This window comes from Pristiophorus japonicus, chromosome 19 (genome assembly GCF_044704955.1).
Source record: "Pristiophorus japonicus isolate sPriJap1 chromosome 19, sPriJap1.hap1, whole genome shotgun sequence".
Taxonomy (NCBI): domain Eukaryota; kingdom Metazoa; phylum Chordata; class Chondrichthyes; family Pristiophoridae; genus Pristiophorus; species Pristiophorus japonicus.
The window spans coordinates 69250125-69267489 of record NC_091995.1 but is presented as its reverse complement, the minus strand read 5'-3'; positions in this window follow the sequence as shown (position 1 = coordinate 69267489).

The window sequence follows — 17365 nt, the reverse complement described above, 5'->3', positions numbered from 1 at the left end:
GGCTGTGCGTGCGATATATGTCTGCGTACGTGCTGTGTGTGTGATATATGACGGTTTTCAGGCAGTGTATGTGAGATATGTCTGTGAACGGGCTGTGTGCGTGTGATACAAAAAGGAGGCAAAAGCAAAAGGCATAAAGGAGGTGAGGAAAAGTGGTGGGCGGAGAAACCCAAGGCAAACAACAAAAAGGGCCACTGTACAGCAAAATTCTAAAAGGACAAAGGGTGTTAAATAAACAAGCCTGAAGGCTTTGTGTCTTAATGCAAGGAGTATCCGCAATAAGGTGGATGAATTAATTCTGCAAATAGATGTTAATAAATATGATGTGATTGGGATTACGGAGACGTGGCTCCAGGATGATCAGGGCTGGGAACTCAACATTCAGGGGTATTCAACATTCAGGAAGGATAGAATAAAAGGAAAAGGAGGTGGGGCAGCATTGTTGGTTAAAGAGGAGATTAATGCAATAGTTAGGAAAGACATTAGCTTGGATGATGTGGAATCTATATGGGTAGAGCTGCAGAACATCAAAGGGCAAAAAACGTTAGTAGGAGTTGTGTACAGACCTCCAAACAGTAATAGGGATGTTGGGGAGGGCATCAAACAGGAAATTAGGGGTGCATGCAATAAAGGTGTAGCAGTTATAATGGGTGACTTTAATATGCACATAGATTGGGCTAGCCAAACTGGAAGCAATAGGGTGGTGGAGGATTTCCTGGAGTGCATAAGGGATGGTTTTCTGGACCAATATGTTGAGGAACCAACTAGGGGGGAGGCCATTTTAGACTGGGTGTTGTGTAATGAGAGAGGATTAATTAGCAATCTCATTGTGCGAGGCCCCTTGGAGAAGAGTGACCATAATATGGTGGAATTCTGCATTAGGATGGAGAATGAAACAGTAAATTCAGAGACCATGGTCCAGAACTTAAAGAAGGGTAACTTTAAGGTATGAGGCGTGAATTGGCTAGGATAGATTGGCGAATGATACTTAGGGGGTTGACTGTGGATGGGCAATGGCAGACATTTAGAGACCACATGGATGAATTACAACAATTGTACATTCCTGTCTGGCGTAAAAATAAAAAAGGGAAGGTGGCTCAACCGTGGCTATCTAGGGAAATCAGGGATAGTATTAAAGCCAAGGAAGTGGCATACAAATTGGCCAGAAATAGCAGCGAACCTGGGGACTGGGAGAAATTTAGAACTCAGCAGAGGAGGACAAAGGGTTTGATTAGAGCAGGGAAATGGAGTACGAGAAGAAGCTTGCAGGGAACATTAAGGTGGATTGCAAAAGTTTCTATAGGTATGTAAAGAGAAAAAGGTTAGTAAAGACAAACGTAGGTCCCCTGCAGTCAGAATCAGGGGAAGTTATAACGGGGAACAAAGAAATGGCAGACCAATTGAACAAATACTTTGGTTCGGTATTCACTACGAAGGATACAAACAACCTTCCGGATATAAAAGGGGTCAGAGGGTCTAGTAAGGAGGGGGAACTGAGGGAAATCTTTATTAGTCGGGAAATTGTGTTGGGAAATTGATGGGATTGAAGGCAGATAAATCCCCAGGGCCTGATGGACTGCATCCCAGAGTACTTAAGGAGGTGGCCTTGGAAATAGCGGATGCATTGACAGTCATTTTCCAACATTCCATTGACTCTGGATCAGTTCCTATGTAGTGGAGGGTAGCCAATGTAACCCCACTTTTTAAAAAAGGAGGGAGAGAGAAAACAGGGAATTATAGACCAGTCAGCCTGACCTCAGTAGTGGGTAAAATGATGGAATCAATTATTAAGGATGTCATAGCAGTGCATCTGGAAAATGGTGACATGATAGGTCCAAGTCAGCATGGATTTGTGAAACGGAAATCATGCTTGACAAATCTTCTGGAATTTTTTGAGGATGTTTCCAGTAAAGTGGACAAAGGAGAACCAGTTGATGTGGTATATTTGGACTTTCAGAAGGCTTTCGACAAGGTCCCACACAAGAGATTAATGTGCAAAGTTAAAGCACATGGGATTGGGGGTAGTGTGCTGACGTGGATTGAGAACTGGTTGTCAGACAGGAAGCAAAGAGTAGGAGTAAACGGGTACTTTTCAGAATGGCAGGCAGTGACTAGTGGGGTGCCGCAAGGTTCTGTGCTGGGGCCCCAGCTGTTTACATTGTACATTAATGATTTAGACGAGGGGATTAAATGCAGTATCTCCAAATTTGCGGATGACACTAAGTTGGGTGGCAGTGTGAGCTGCGAGGAGGATGCTATTAGGCTGCAGAGTGACTTGGATAGGTTAGGTGAGTGGGCAAATGCATGGCAGATGAAGTATAATGTGGAGAAATGTGAGGTTATCCACTTTGGTGGTAAAAACAGAGAGACAGACTATTATCTGAATGGTGACAGATTAGGAAAAGGGAAGGTGCAACGAGACCTGGGTGTCATGGTACATCAGTCATTGAAGGTTAGCATGCAGGTACAGCAGGCGGTTAAGAAAGCAAATGGCATGTTGGCCTTCATAGCGAGGGGATTTGAATACAGGGGCAGGGAGGTGTTGCTACAGTTGTACAGGGCCTTGGTGAGGCCACACCTGGAGTATTGTGTACAGTTTTGGTCTCCTAACTTGAGGAAGGACATTCTTGCTATTGAGGGAGTGCAGCGAAGATTTACCAGACTGATTCCCGGGATGGCGGGACTGACCTATCAAGAAAGACTGGATCAACTGGGCTTGTATCAACTGGAGTTCAGAAGAATGAGAGGGGACCTCATATAAACGTTTAAAATTCTGACGGGTTTAGACAGGTTAGATGCAGGAAGAAAGTTCCCAATGTTGGGGAAGTCCAGAACCAGGGGTCACAGTCTGAGGATAAGGGGTAAGCCATTTAGGACCGAGATGAGGAGAAACTTCTTCACCCAGAGAGTGGTGAACCTCTGGAATTCTTTACCACAGAAAGTAGTTGAGGCCAATTCACTAAATATATTCAAAAGGGAGTTAGATGAAGTCCTTACTACTCGGGGGATCAAGGGTTATGGCGAGAAAGCAGGAAGGGGGTACTGAAGTTTCATGTTCAGCCATGAACTCATTGAATGGCGGTGTAGGCTAGAAGGGCTGAATGGCCTGCTCCTGCACCTATTTTCTATGTTTCTATGTTTCTATGTTTCTATATATGTCTGCATACGGGCTATGTGTCGGATATGTCTGTGTACGGGCTGTGTGTGTTTGTGATAGATGTCTCTGTACGGGCTGTTTCTGTGACATATGTCTGTGTATGGTGTGGTGTGTGTGATAAATGTCTGTACGGGATGTGTGTGTCTGATATATGCATGTGTTCGGGCTGTGTATGCGATATATGTCTGTGTACGAGCTATCTGTGTGTAATATATGTCTGTGTACGGGCTGTGCATGTGTGATATATATCTGTGCACGGGCTGTGTGTTTATGATATATGTCAGTGTACGGGCTGTGCGTGTGTGACATGTGTCTATGTACGTGCTGCATCTGTGATATATGTCTGTGTACGGGCTGTGTGTGTGGTTTATGTCTGTATACGGGATGTGTGTGTGATATATGTTTGTGTACAGGCTGTGAATGCGATATATGTCTGTGTCCGAGCTATGTGTGTGTCATATATGTCTGTGTACTGGCTGTGCATGTGAGATATGTCTGTGTACGGGCTGTGCGTGTGTGACATGCGTCTGTGTACGGGCTGCATGTGTGATGTATGTCTGTGTATGGGCTGTGTGTGTGGTTTATGTCTGTGTACGGGCTGTGTGTATGTGATGTCTGTGTACGGGCTGTGTGTGTGTGTTATATGTCTGTGTACGGGCTGTGTGTGTGATATATGTCTGTGTACGGGCTGTGAGTGTGTGATATATGTCTGTGTACGGGCTGTGTGAGTGTGATATATTCCTGTGTTCGGGATGTGTATGTCATATATATCTGTGTATAGGCTGTATGTGCGATATATGTCTGTGTAATGGGTGTGTGTGCGATATATGGCTGTGTACGGGCTGTAAGTGTGATATATGTCTGTATACCGGCTATGTGTGGGATATGTCTGTACGGGCTGTGTGTGTGATATATGTCTGTTTACAGGATGTGTGTATGTGATATATGTCTGTTTACGGGCTGTGTTTTTGATATATGTCTGTGTACGGGCTGCGTGTGTGTGTGTGATATATGTTTGTTTACGGGCTGTGTGTGTGTGTTATATGTTTGTTTACGGGCTGCGTGTGTGTGTTATATGTCTGTGTACAGGCTGTGTTTGTGATATATGTCTATATGGGCTGTGTGTATGATATATGTCAGTGTAAGGGCTGTGTGTGTGATATATGTCTGTGTACGGGCTGCGTGTGTGTGATATATGTCTGTGTATTGCTCTGTTTTTGTGTGATATATATCCGTGTATGGTCTGTGTGTGTCATATATGTCTGTATACGGGCTGTGTGTGTGTGATATATGTCTGTGTACGAGCTCTGTGTGTGATATATGTCTGTGTACGGGCTGTGTGTGAGATATATGTCTGAGTACGGACTGTGCATGTGTGTGTGATATATGTCTGTGTACGGCCTGTGTGTGTGTGATATATGTCTGTCTACAGACTGTGTGTTTGATATGTCTGTGTACGGGCTGTGTGTGGGATATATGTCTATGTATAGTTTGTGTGTGTGATATATTCCTGTGTATGGGCTGCGTGTGTGTGATATGTCTCTGTACGGGCTGTATGTGTGTGTTATATATGTTTGCGTACGTGCTATGTGTATGTGAAATATGTCTGTGTAAAGGATGTGTGTATGATATATGTCTGTGTAGGGGCTGCGTGCAGGATAGATGTCTGTATCGGGGCAGTGTGTGTGATATATGCCTGTGTACGAGCTGTGTGTCTGTGTGATACATATCTGTGTATAGGCTGTGTGTGTGTGTGTGTGTGTGATATATATCTGTGTACAGGCTGTGTGTGTGATATATATCTGCGTACGGGCTGTGTGTGGGATATATGTCTGAGTACTGGCTGTGAATGTGTGAGATATATGTCTGTGTATGGGCTGTGTGTGTGATATATATCTGTGTACGGGTTGTGTGTGTGATATATGTCTGTGTACGGAATGTGTGTGTGATATAAGTCTGTGTACGGGCTTTGTGTGTGTGTGATATATGTCAGTGCATGGGCTGTGTGTGTGTGTAATATATGTCTGTGTATTGCAGTAAGAGTATGATATATGTCTGTGTATGGGCTGTGTGTGTGATATATGTCTGTGTATGGGCTGCATGTATGATATATGTTTGTGAATGGGCTGTGTGTGTGTAATATATGTCTGTGTACATGCTGGGTGTGTGTGATATGTCTGCGTACGGGCTGTGTGTGTGATATATGTCTGTGTACAGGCTTTTTGTGTGCGTGATAAATGTCTGTGTATTGCTCTTTGTGTGTGCGATATATGTCTGTGTACGGGCTGTGTGTGCAATATATGTCTCTGTGCAGGTTGTGTGTGTGTGTGCATGTGATATATGTCTGTGTACGGGCTGTGTGTGTCATATATATCTGTGCATGGGCTGTGTGTGTGATATATGTCTGTGTACGGGCTCTGTATGTGTGATATATGTTTGTGTACGGGCTTTGTGTGTGATATATGTCTGTGCACGGGCTGCGTGTGTGATTTATTTCTGTGTATGGGCTGTGTGTGTGTGTGATTTCTGTTTGTGTATGGGCGATGTTTTTGATATATTGTCTGTGTACGGGCTGTGTGTGAGATATATGTCTGTGTACGGGCTGTATGTGTGTGAACTATGTATGTGTACGGGCTGTGTGTGATATATATCTGTGTAGGGGCTGTGTATGTGGTATATATCTGTGTACTGGCTGTGTGTGTGTGTGTGTGTGTGTGTGTGTGATATATGTCTGCGTACGGGCTGTGTGTGTGATTTTTGTCTGTGTATGGGCTGTGTGTGTGTTTGTGTGATACATGTCTCTGTACGGGCTGTGCGTTTGATATATAGTCTGTTTACGTGTTGTCTGTTTGTGTGTGATATATGTCTGTGTACTGGCTGTGTGTGTGATATATGTCTGTCTACGTGGTGTGTGTGTGTGTGTGTGTGTGTGTGATATATGCCTGTGTATGGGGTGTGTGTGTGAGTGTGTGATATATGTCTGTGTACGGGCTGTGTGTGTGAGATATATGTCTGTTTGCGGGCTGTGTGTGTAATATATGTCTTTTTACGGGCTGTGTGTGCAATATATGTGTGTGTAAAGGCTGTCTTTGTGATATATGTCAGTGGATGGACTGTGTGTGTGATATATGTTTGTGTACAGGCTGTGTGTGCGATATATGTCTGACTACAGGCTCTATGTGTGATATATGTCAGTGTACGGGCTGTGTGTCTGTGTGATATGTCTGCATACGGGCTGTGTGTGTGATATATGTCTGTGTACGGGCTGTGTGTGTGTGATATATGTCTGTGTACGGGCTGTGTATGTGTGATATATGTCTGTGTACTGGCTGTGTGTGTGGTTTATGTCTGTATACGGGCTGTGTGTGTGATATATGTCTGTGTACGGTCTATGTGTATGTGATATATGTCTGTGTACGGGCTGTGTCTGTGCTATATGTCTGTGTACAGACTGTGTGTGTGTGATATATGGCTGTGTACGGGCTGTGTGTTTGATATATATCTGTGTACGGGCCGTGGGTATGATATATCTGTGTAAGGGCTGTGTGTGCGATATATGTCTGTGTGTGTGTGATATATGTTTGTATACGGGTTGTTTGTGTGTGTTATATGTCTGTGTATGGGCTGCATGCCTGTGATATATGTCTGTGTACTGGCTGTGTGTGTGATATATGTCTGTGTATGGGTTGTGTGTCTGTGTGATATATGACTGTACTGGCTGTGTGTGTGATATATGTCTGTGTACTGGCTGTGTGTGTGATGTATGTCTGTGTACGGGCTGTGTGTGTGTGATATATGTCTGTCTACGGGCTGTGTGTGCGTGATATATGTCTGTGTACAGGCTGTGTGTGGGATATATGTCTCTGGACGGGCTGTCTGTGTGTGTGATATATGTCTGTGTACGGGCTGTGTATGTGATATATGTTCTGTACGGGCTTTGTGTGTGATATATGTCTGTGCACGGGCTGCGTGTGTGATTTATTTCTGTGTATGGGCTGTGTGTATGTGTGCTTTCTGTTTGTGTATGGGCGGTGTGTTTGATATATTGTCTGTGTACGGGCTGTGTGTGAATATATGTCCGTGTACGGGCTGTGTGTGTGTGATCTATGTATGTGTATGGGCTGTGTGTGTGATATATATCTGCGTAGGGGCTGTGTATGTGGTATATATCTGTGTACTGGCTGTGTGTGTGTGTGTGTGATATATGTCTGCGTACGGGCTGTGTGTGATTTTTGTCTGTGTATGGGCTGTGTGTGTGTTTGTGTGATACATGTCTCTGTACGGGCTGTGTGTTTGATATATTGTCTGTTTACGTGTTGTCTGTTTGTGTGTGATATATGTCTGTGTACTGGCTGTGTGTGTGATATATGTCTGTCTACGTGGTGTGTGTGTGTGTGTGATATATGCCTGTGTATGGGGTGTGTAAGTGCGTGATATATGTCTGTGTACGGGCTGTGTGTGTGTGATATATATCTGTTTGCGGGCTGTGTGTGTAATATATGTCTTTTTACGGGCTGTGTGTTCAATATATGTGTGTGTAAAGGCTGTCTTTGTGATATATGTCTGTGGATGGGCTGTGTGTGTGACATATGTCAGTGTACGGGCTGTGTGACTGTGTGATATGTGTCTGTGTATGAGCTGTGTGTGTGTGATGCCATGTGTATGGGCTGTGTGTGTGATATGTCTCTGAACGGGCTGTGTGTGTGTGATATATGTCAGTGTACTGGCTGGGTGTGTGTGATATATCTGTGTACGAGCTATGTGTGTCATATATGTCTGTGCACTGGCTGTGTGTGTGAGTTATTTCTGTGTATGGGCTTTGTGTGTGTGTGATTTCTGTCTGTGTATGGGCGGTATGTGTGTCTGATCTATGTATGTGTATGGGCTGTGTGGGTGATATATATCTGTGTAGTGGCTGTGTATGTAGTATATATCTGTGTGCTGGCTGTGTGTGTGTGTGTGTGTGTGTGTGTGTGTGTGTGTGTGTGTGTGATATATGTCTGTGCACGGGCTGTGTGTGTGATTTTTGTCTCTGTATGGGCTGTGTGTGTCTTTGTGTGATACATGTCTCTGTATGGGTTATGTGTTTGATATATTGTCAGTGTACGGGCTGTTTGTTTGTGTGTGATATATATCTGTGTACACGCTGCGTGTGTGTGATATATGTCTGTGTACGGGCTGTGTGTGTGATATATGTCCGTGTACGGGCTGCGTGTGTGTGATATATGTCTTTTAACGGGCTGTGTGTGTGATATATGTCTGCGTACCGGCTGTGTGTGTGTGATATATGTCTGTGTTCGGGCTGTGTGTGTGATATATATCTGTGTATGGGTTGTGTGTGTAATATATGTCTGTGTACGGGCTGTGTGTGTAATATATGTCTGTGTAAAGGCTGTGTGTGTGATATATGTTTGTATACTGGCTGTGTGTGTGATATATGTCTGTGTATTGGCTGCGGGTGTGATATATCTGTGTACAGGTTGTGTGTGCGATATATGTCTGTCTTCAGGCTGTGTGTTTGATATGTCTGTGTACGGGCTGTGTGTGTGATATATGTCTGTGGAAAGCTTGTGTGTGTGATATATTCCTGTGTACGGGCTGCGTGTGTGTGATATGTCTCTGTACGGGCTGTATGTGTGTGTTATATATGTTTGTGTACAGGCTGTGTGTGTGATATTTGTCTGTCTACATGCTCTGTGTGTGATATACGTCAGTGTACGGGCTGTGTGTCTGTGTGATATGTGTCTGTGTACGAGCTGTGTGTGTGTGATGCCATGTGTATGGGCTGTGTGTGTGATATGTCTCTAAACGGGCTGTGTGTGTGTGATATATGTCTGTGTACTGGGTGGGTGTGTGTGATATATCTGTGTACGAGCTGTGTGTGTGATATATGTCTGTGTACTGGCTGTGTGTGTGATATATCTGTGTACGAGCTGTGTGTGAGTTATTTCTGTGTATGGGCTGTGTGTGTGTGTGTGTGTGTGTGTGTGTGTGTGTGATATATGTCTGCGTACGGGCTGTGTGTGTGATATATGTCTGCGTACCAGCTGTGTGTGTGATATATGTGTGCGGGCTGTGTGTGTGATATATATCTGTGTATGGGCTGTGTATGTGGTATATATCTGTGTACTGGCTGTGTGTGTGTGTGTGTGTGTGTGTGTGTGTGTGTGTGTGTGTGTGTGTGTGTGTGTGTGTGATATATGTCTGTGTACGGGCTGTGTGTGTAATATATGTCTGTGTAAAGGCTGTGCGTGTGATATATGTTTGTGTATGGGCTGTGTGCGTGATATATATCTGTGTATGGGCTGCGGGTGTGATATATCTATGTACAGGTTGTGTGTGTGATATATGTCTGTCTAAAGACTCTGTTTGATATGTCTGTGTACGGGCTGTGTGTGGGACATATGTCTATGTATAGCTTGTGTGTGTGATATATTCCTGTGTACGGGCTGCGTGTGTGTGATATGTCTCTGTACGGGCTGTATGTGTGTGTTATATATGTTTGTGTACGTGCTATGTGTATGTGAAATATGTCTGTGTAAAGGATGTGTATGTGATATATGTCTGTGTAGGGGCTGCGTGTGGGATAGATGTCTGTTTCGGGGCTGTGTGTGGGATAGATGTCTGTTTCGAGGCTGTGTGTGTGATATATGCCTGTGTACGAGCTGTGTGTCTGTGTGATATATATCTGTGTATAGGCTGTGTGTGTGTGTGATATATATCTGTGTACAGGCTGTGTGTGTGATATATGTCTGCGTACGGGCTGTGTGTGGGATACATGTCTGTGTACTGGCTGTGAATGTGTGAGATATATGTCTGTGTATGGGCTGTGTGTGTGATATATATCTGTGTACGGGCTGTGTGTGTGATATATGTCTGTGTATGGACTGTGTGTGTGATATATGTCTGTGTATGGGCTGCATGTATGATATATGTCTGTGAATGGGCTGTGTGTGTGTGTAATATATGTCTGTGTATTGCAGTGTGTGTATGATATATGTCTGTGTATGGGCTGTGTGTGTGATATATGTCTGTGTATGGGCTGCATGTATGATATATGTCTGTGAATGGGCTGTGTGTGTGTGTGTAATATATGTCTGTGTACATGCTGGGTGTGTGCGATATGTCTGCGTACGGGCTGTGTGTGTGATATATGTCTGTGTATAGGCTTTTTGTGTGCGTGATAAATGTCTGTGTATTGCTCTGTGTGTGTGCGATATATGTCTGTGTACGGGCTGTGTGTACAATATATGTCTCTGTGCAGGTTGTGTGTGTGTGTGTGATATATGTCTGTGTACGGGCTATGTGTGTCATATATATCTGTGCATGGGCTGTGTGTGTGATATACGTCTGTGTACGGGCTGTGTGTGTGTGATATATGTTTTTGTACAGGCTTTGTGTGTGATATATGTCTGTGTACGGGCTGCGTGTGTGATTTGTTTCTGTGTATGGGCTGTGTGTGTGTGATTTCTGTTTGTGTATGGGCGGTGTGTTTGATATATTGTCTGTGTACGGGCTGTGTGTGAGATATATGTCTGTGTACGGGCTGTGTGTGTGTGATCTATGCATGTGTGCGGGCTGTGTGTGTGATATATATCTGTGCAGGGGCTGTGTATGTGGTATATATCTGTGTACTGGCTGTGTGTGTGTGTGTGTGTGTGTGTGTGGGTGTGTGTGATATATGTCTGCGTATGGGCTGTGTGTGTGATTTTTGTCCGTGTATGGGCTGTGTGTGTGTTTGTGTGATACATGTCTCTGTACGGGCTGTGTGTTTGATATATTGTCTGTTTACGTGTTGTCTGTTTGTGTGTGATATATGTCTGTGTACTGGCTGTGTGTGTGATATATGTCTGTCTACGTGGTGTGTGTGTGTGTGTGTGTGTGATATATGCCTCTGTATGGGGTGTGTGTGTGCGTGTGTGATATATGTCTGTGTACGGGCTGTGTGTGTGTGATATATGTCTGTTTGCGGGCTGTGTGTGTAATATATGTCTTTTCATGGGCTGTGTGTGCAATATATGTGTGTGTAAAGGCTGTCTTTGTGATATATGTCTGTGGATGGGCTGTGTGTGTGATATATGTTTGTGTACAGGTTATGTTTGCGATATATGTCTGACTACAGGCTCTGTGTGGGATATGTCTGTGTACGTGCTGTGTGTGTTTGTGATAGATGTCTCTGTACGGGCTGTGTCTGTGACATATGTCTGTGTATGATGTGGTGTGTGTGATAAATGTCTGTACGGGCTGTGTGTGTGTGATATATGTCTGTGTTCGTGCTGTGTATGCGATATATGTCTGTGTACGAGCTATCTGTGTGTGATATTGTCTGTGTACGGGCTGTGCGTGTGTGATTTATGTCTGTGTACAGGCTGTGTGCATGTGTGATATATGTCAGTGTATGGGCTGTGTGTATGTGTTATATGGCTGTGTACGGGCTGTGCGTGTGTGAGATATATGTCTGTGCACGGGCTGTGTGTGTATGAGATATATGTCTGTGTATTGCAGTGTGTATATGATATATGTGTGTGTACGGGCTGTGTGTGTGATATATGTCTGTGTATGGGCTGCATGTATGATATATGTCTGTGAATGGGCTGTGTGTAATATATGTCTGTGTACATGCTGGGTGTGTGTGATATGTCTGCGTACGGGCTGTGTGTGTGATATATGTCTGTGTACGGGCTTTTTTGTGTGCGTGATAAATGTCTGTGTATTGCTCTGTGTGTGCGATATATGTCTGTGTGCAGGTTGTGTGTGTGTGTGTGTGTGATATGTCTGTATACGGGCTATGTGAGTCATATATATCTGTGCATGGGCTGTGAGTGTGATATTTGTTTGTGTACGGGCTTTGTGTGTGATTTATTTCTGTGTATGGGCTGTGTGTGTGTGTGTGCGATTTCTGCATGTGTATGGGCGGTGTCTGTGACATACTGTCTGTGTAGGGGCTGTGTATGTGGTATATATCTGTGTACTGGCTATGTGTGTATGTGTGTGTGTGTGTGTGTGAGTGATATATGTCTGCGTACGGGCTGTGTGAGTGATTTTTGTCTGTGTATGGGCTGTGTGTGTGTTTGTGTGATACATGTCTCTGTACGGGCTGTGTGTTTGATATATTGTCTGTTTACGGGTTGTCTGTTTGTGTTATATATGTCTGTGTACGGGCTGTGTGTGTGTGATATATGTCTGTGTATGGGCTATGTGTGTCATATATATCCGTGCATGGGCTGTGTGTGTGATATATGTCTGTGTACGGGCTGTGTGTGTGATATATGTCTGTGTATGGGCTGTGTGGGTGATATATGTTTGTGTACAGGCTTTGTGTGTGATATATGTCTGTGTACGGGCTGCGTGTGTGATTTGTTTCTGTGTATGGGCTGTGTGTGTGTGCGATTTCTGTTTGTGTATGGGCGGTGTGTTTGATATATTGTCTGTGTACGGGCTGTGTGTGAGATATATGTCTGTGTACGGGCTGTGTGTGTGTGATCTATGCATGTGTACGGGCTGTGTGTGTGATATATATCTGTGTAGGGGCTGTGTATGTGGTATATATCTGTGTACTGGCTGTGTGTGTGTGTGTGTGTGTGTGTGTGTGATATATGTCTGCGTACAGGCTGTGTGTGTGATTTTTGTCCGTGTATGGGCTGTGTGTGTGTTTGTGTGATACATGTCTCTGTACGGGCTGTGTGTTTGATATATTGTCTGTTTACGTGTTGTCTGTTTGTGTGTGATATATGTCTGTGTACTGGCTGTGTGTGTGATATATGTCTGTCTACGTGGTGTGTGTGTGTGTGTGTGTGTGTGGTATATGCCTCTGTATGGGGTGTGTGTGTGCGTGTGTGATATATGTCTGTGTACGGGCTGTGTGTGTGTGATATATGTCTGTTTGCTGGCTGTGTGTGTAATATATGTCTTTTTACGGGCTGTGTGTGCAATATATGTGTGTGTAAAGGCTGTCTTTGTGATATATGTCTGTGGATGGGCTGTGTGTGTGATATATGTTTGTGTACAGGTTGTGTTTGCGATATATGTCTGACTACAGGCTCTGTGTGTGATATATGTCAGTGTACGGGCTGTGTGTCTGTGTGATATATGCCTCTGTATGGGGTGTGTGTGTGCGTGTGATATATATGTCTGTGTACGAGCTGTGTGTGTGTGACATATGTCTGCGTACGGGCTGTGTGAGTGTGATATATTTCTGTGTTCGGGCTGTGTGTGTCATATATGTCTTTGTATAGGCTGTATGTGCAATATATGTCTGTGTAAGGGCTGTGTGTGCGATATATGCATGCGTACGTGCTATGTGTGTGATATATGTCGGTTTTCTGGCAGTGTTTGTGAGATATGTCTGTGTACGGGCTGTGTGCGTGTGATATATGTCTGCATACGGGCTATGTGTGGGATATGTCTGTGTACGGGCTGTGTGTGTTTGTGATAGATGTCTCTGTACGGGCTGTGTCTGTGACATATGTCTGTGTATGATGTGGTGTGTGTGATAAATGTCTGTACGGGCTGTGTGTGTGTGATATATGTCTGTGTTCATGCTGTGTATGCGATATATGTCTGTGTACGAGCTATCTGTGTGTGATATTGTCTGTGTACGGGCTGTGCGTGTGTGATTTATGTCTGTGTACAGGCTGTGTGCATGTGTGACATATGTCAGTGTATGGGCTGTGTGTATGTGTTATATGGCTGTGTACGGGCTGTGCGTGTGTGACATGTGTCTGTGTACGGGCTGTATGTGTGATACATGTCTGTGTACGTGCTGTGTTTGTGAAATAAGTCTGTGTGCAGGCTGTGTGTGGGATATATGTCTGTGTACAGGCTGCGTGTGTGTGTGTGTGATATATGTTTGTGTACGGGCTGTGTGTGTGTGATATATTTCTGTATATGGGCTGTGTTTGTGATATATGTCTATATGGGCTGTGTGTATGATATATGTCAGTGTAAGGGCTTTGTGTGCGATATATGCCTGTGTATGGTCTGTGTGTGTGTGAGATATATGTTTGTATACGGGTTGTTTGTGTGTGTTATACGTCTGTATATGGGCTGCGTGCCTGTGATATATGTCTGTGTACTGGCTGTGTGTGTGATATATGTCTGTGTATGGGTTGTGTGTGTGTGATATATGACTGTGTACGGGCTGTGTGTGTGATATATGTCTGTGTACAGGCTGTGTTTGGGACATATGTCTGTGTACCGGCTGTCTGTGTGTGCGATATATGTCTGTGTACGGGCTGTGCGTGTGTGATATATGTCTGTTTACGGGCTGTGTGCCTGTGATATATGTCTGTTTACGGGCTGTGTGCGTGTGTTATATGTCTGTGTACGGGCTGTGCATGTGTGACATGTGTCTGTGTACGGGCTGTATGTGTGATATATGTCTGTGTACAGGCTGTGTGTGTGTGATGTCTGTGTATGGGCTGTGTGTGTGTGTGATATATGTCTGTGTACGGGCTGTGTATGTGTGATATACGTCTGTGTACGGGCTGTGTGTGTGGTTTATGTCTGTATACGGGCTGTGTGTGTGTGATATATGTCTGTGTACGGGCTGTGTGAGTGTGATATATTTCTGTGTTCGGGCTGTGTGTGTCATATATGTCTGTGTATAGGCTGTATGTGCGATATGTGTCCGTGTAAGGGCTGTGTGTGCGATATATGTCTGCGTACGTGCTTTGTGTGTGATATATGACGGTTTTCAGCCAGTGTATGTGAGATATGTCTGTGTACGGGCTGTGTGCGTGTGATACAAAAAGGAGGCAAAAGCAAAAGGCAGAAAGGAGATGAGGAAAAGTGGAGGGCGGAGAAACCCAAGGCAAAGAACAAAAAGGGCCACTGTACAGCAAAATTCTAAAAGGACAAAGGGTGTTAAAAAAACAAGCCTGAAGGCTTTGTGTCTTAATGCAAGGAGTATCCGCAATAAAGTGGATGAATTAATTCTGCAAATAGATGTTAATAAATATGATGTGATTGGGATTACGGAGACGTGGCTCCAGGATGATCAGGGCTGGGAACTCAACATTCAGGGGTATTCAACATTCAGGAAGAATAGAATAAAAGGAAAAAGAGGTGGGGTAGCATTGTTGGCTAAAGAGGAGATTAATGCAATAGTTAGGAAAGGCATTAGCTTGGATGATGTGGAATCTATATGGGTAGAGCTGCAGAACACCAAAGGGCAAAAAACGTTCGTAGGAGTTGTGTACAGACCTCTAAACAGTAATAGGGATGTTGGGGAGGGCATCAAACAGGAAATTTGGGGTGCATGCAATAAAGGTGTAGCAGTTATAATGGGTGACTTTAATATGCACATAGATTGGGCTAGCCAAACTGGAAGCAATACGGTGGAGGAGGATTTCCTGGAGTGCATAAGAGATGGTTTTCTGGACCAATATGTTGAGGAACCAACTAGGGGGGAGGCCATCTTAGACTGGGTGTTGTGTAATGAGAGAGGATTAATTAGCAATCTCATTGTGCGAGGCCTCTTGGGGAAGAGTGACCATAATATGGTGGAATTCTGCATTAGGATGGAGAATGAAACAGTAAATTCAGAGACCATGGTCCGGAACTTAAAGAAGGGTAACTTTGAAGGTATGAGGCGTGAATTGGCTAGGATAGATTGGCGAATGATACTTAGGGGGTTGACTGTGGATGGGCAATGGCAGACATTTAGAGACCACATGGATGAATTACAACAATTGTACATTCCTGTCTGGCGTAAAAATAAAAAAGGGAAGGTGGCTCAACCGTGGCTATCTAGGGAAATCAGGGATAGTATTAAAGCCAAGGAAGTGGCATACAAATTGGCCAGAAATAGCAGCGAACCTGGGGACTGGGAGAAATTTAGAACTCAGCAGAGGAGGACAAAGGGTTTGATTAGAGCAGGGAAAATGGAGTACGAGAAGAAGCTTGCAGGGAACATTAAGGTGGATTGCAAAAGTTTCTATAGGTATGTCAAGAGAAAAAGGTTGGTAAAGACAAACGTAGGTCCCCTGCAGTCAGAATCAGGGGAAGTCATAACGGGGAACAAAGAAATGGCAGACCAATTGAACAAGTACTTTGGTTCGGTATTCACTAAGGAGGATACAAACAACCTTCCGGATATAAAAGGGGTCAGAGGGTCTAATAAGGAGGGGGAACTGAAGGGAAATCTTTATTAGTCGGGAAATTGTGTTGGGGAAATGGATGGGATTGAAGGCCGATAAATCCCCAGGGCCTGATGGACTGCATCCCAGAGTACTTAAGGAGGTGGCCTTGGAAATAGCGGATGCATTGACAGTCATTTTCCAACATTCCATTGACTCTGGATCAGTTCCTATGGAGTGGAGGGTAGCCAATGTAACCCCACTTTTTAAAAAAGGAGGGAGAGAGAAAACAGGGAATTATAGACCGGTCAGCCTGACCTCAGTAGTGGGTAAAATGATGGAATCAATTATTAAGGATGTCATAGCAGTGCATCTGGAAAATGGTGACATGATAGGTCCAAGTCAGCATGGATTTGTGAAAGGGAAATCATGCTTGACAAATCTTCTGGAATTTTTTGAGGATGTTTCCAGTAAAGTGGACAAAGGAGAACCAGTTGATGTGGTATATTTGGACTTTCAGAAGGCTTTCGACAAGGTCCCACACAAGAGATTAATGTGCAAAGTTAAAGCACATGGGATTGGGGTAGTGTGCTGACGTGGATTGAGAACTGGTTGTCAGACAGGAAGCAAAGAGTAGGAGTAAACGGGTACTTTTCAGAATGGCAGGCAGTGACTAGTGGGGTGCCGCAAGGTTCTGTGCTGGGGCCCCAGCTGTTTACATTGTACATTAATGATTTAGACGAGGGGATTAAATGCAGTATCTCCAAATTTGCGGATGACACTAAGTTGGGTGGCAGTGTGAGCTGCGAGGAGGATGCTATTAGGCTGCAGAGTGACTTGGATAGGTTAGGTGAGTGGGCAAATGCATGGCAGATGAAGTATAATGTGGAGAAATGTGAGGTTATCCACTTTGGTGGTAAAAACAGAGAGACAGACTATTATCTGAATGGTGACAGATTAGGAAAAGGGAAGGTGCAACGAGACCTGGGTGTCATGGTACATCAGTCATTGAAGGTTAGCATGCAGGTACAGCAGGCGGTTAAGAAAGCAAATGGCATGTTGGCCTTCATAGCGAGGGGATTTGAATACAGGGGCAGGGAGGTGTTGCTACAGTTGTACAGGGCCTTGG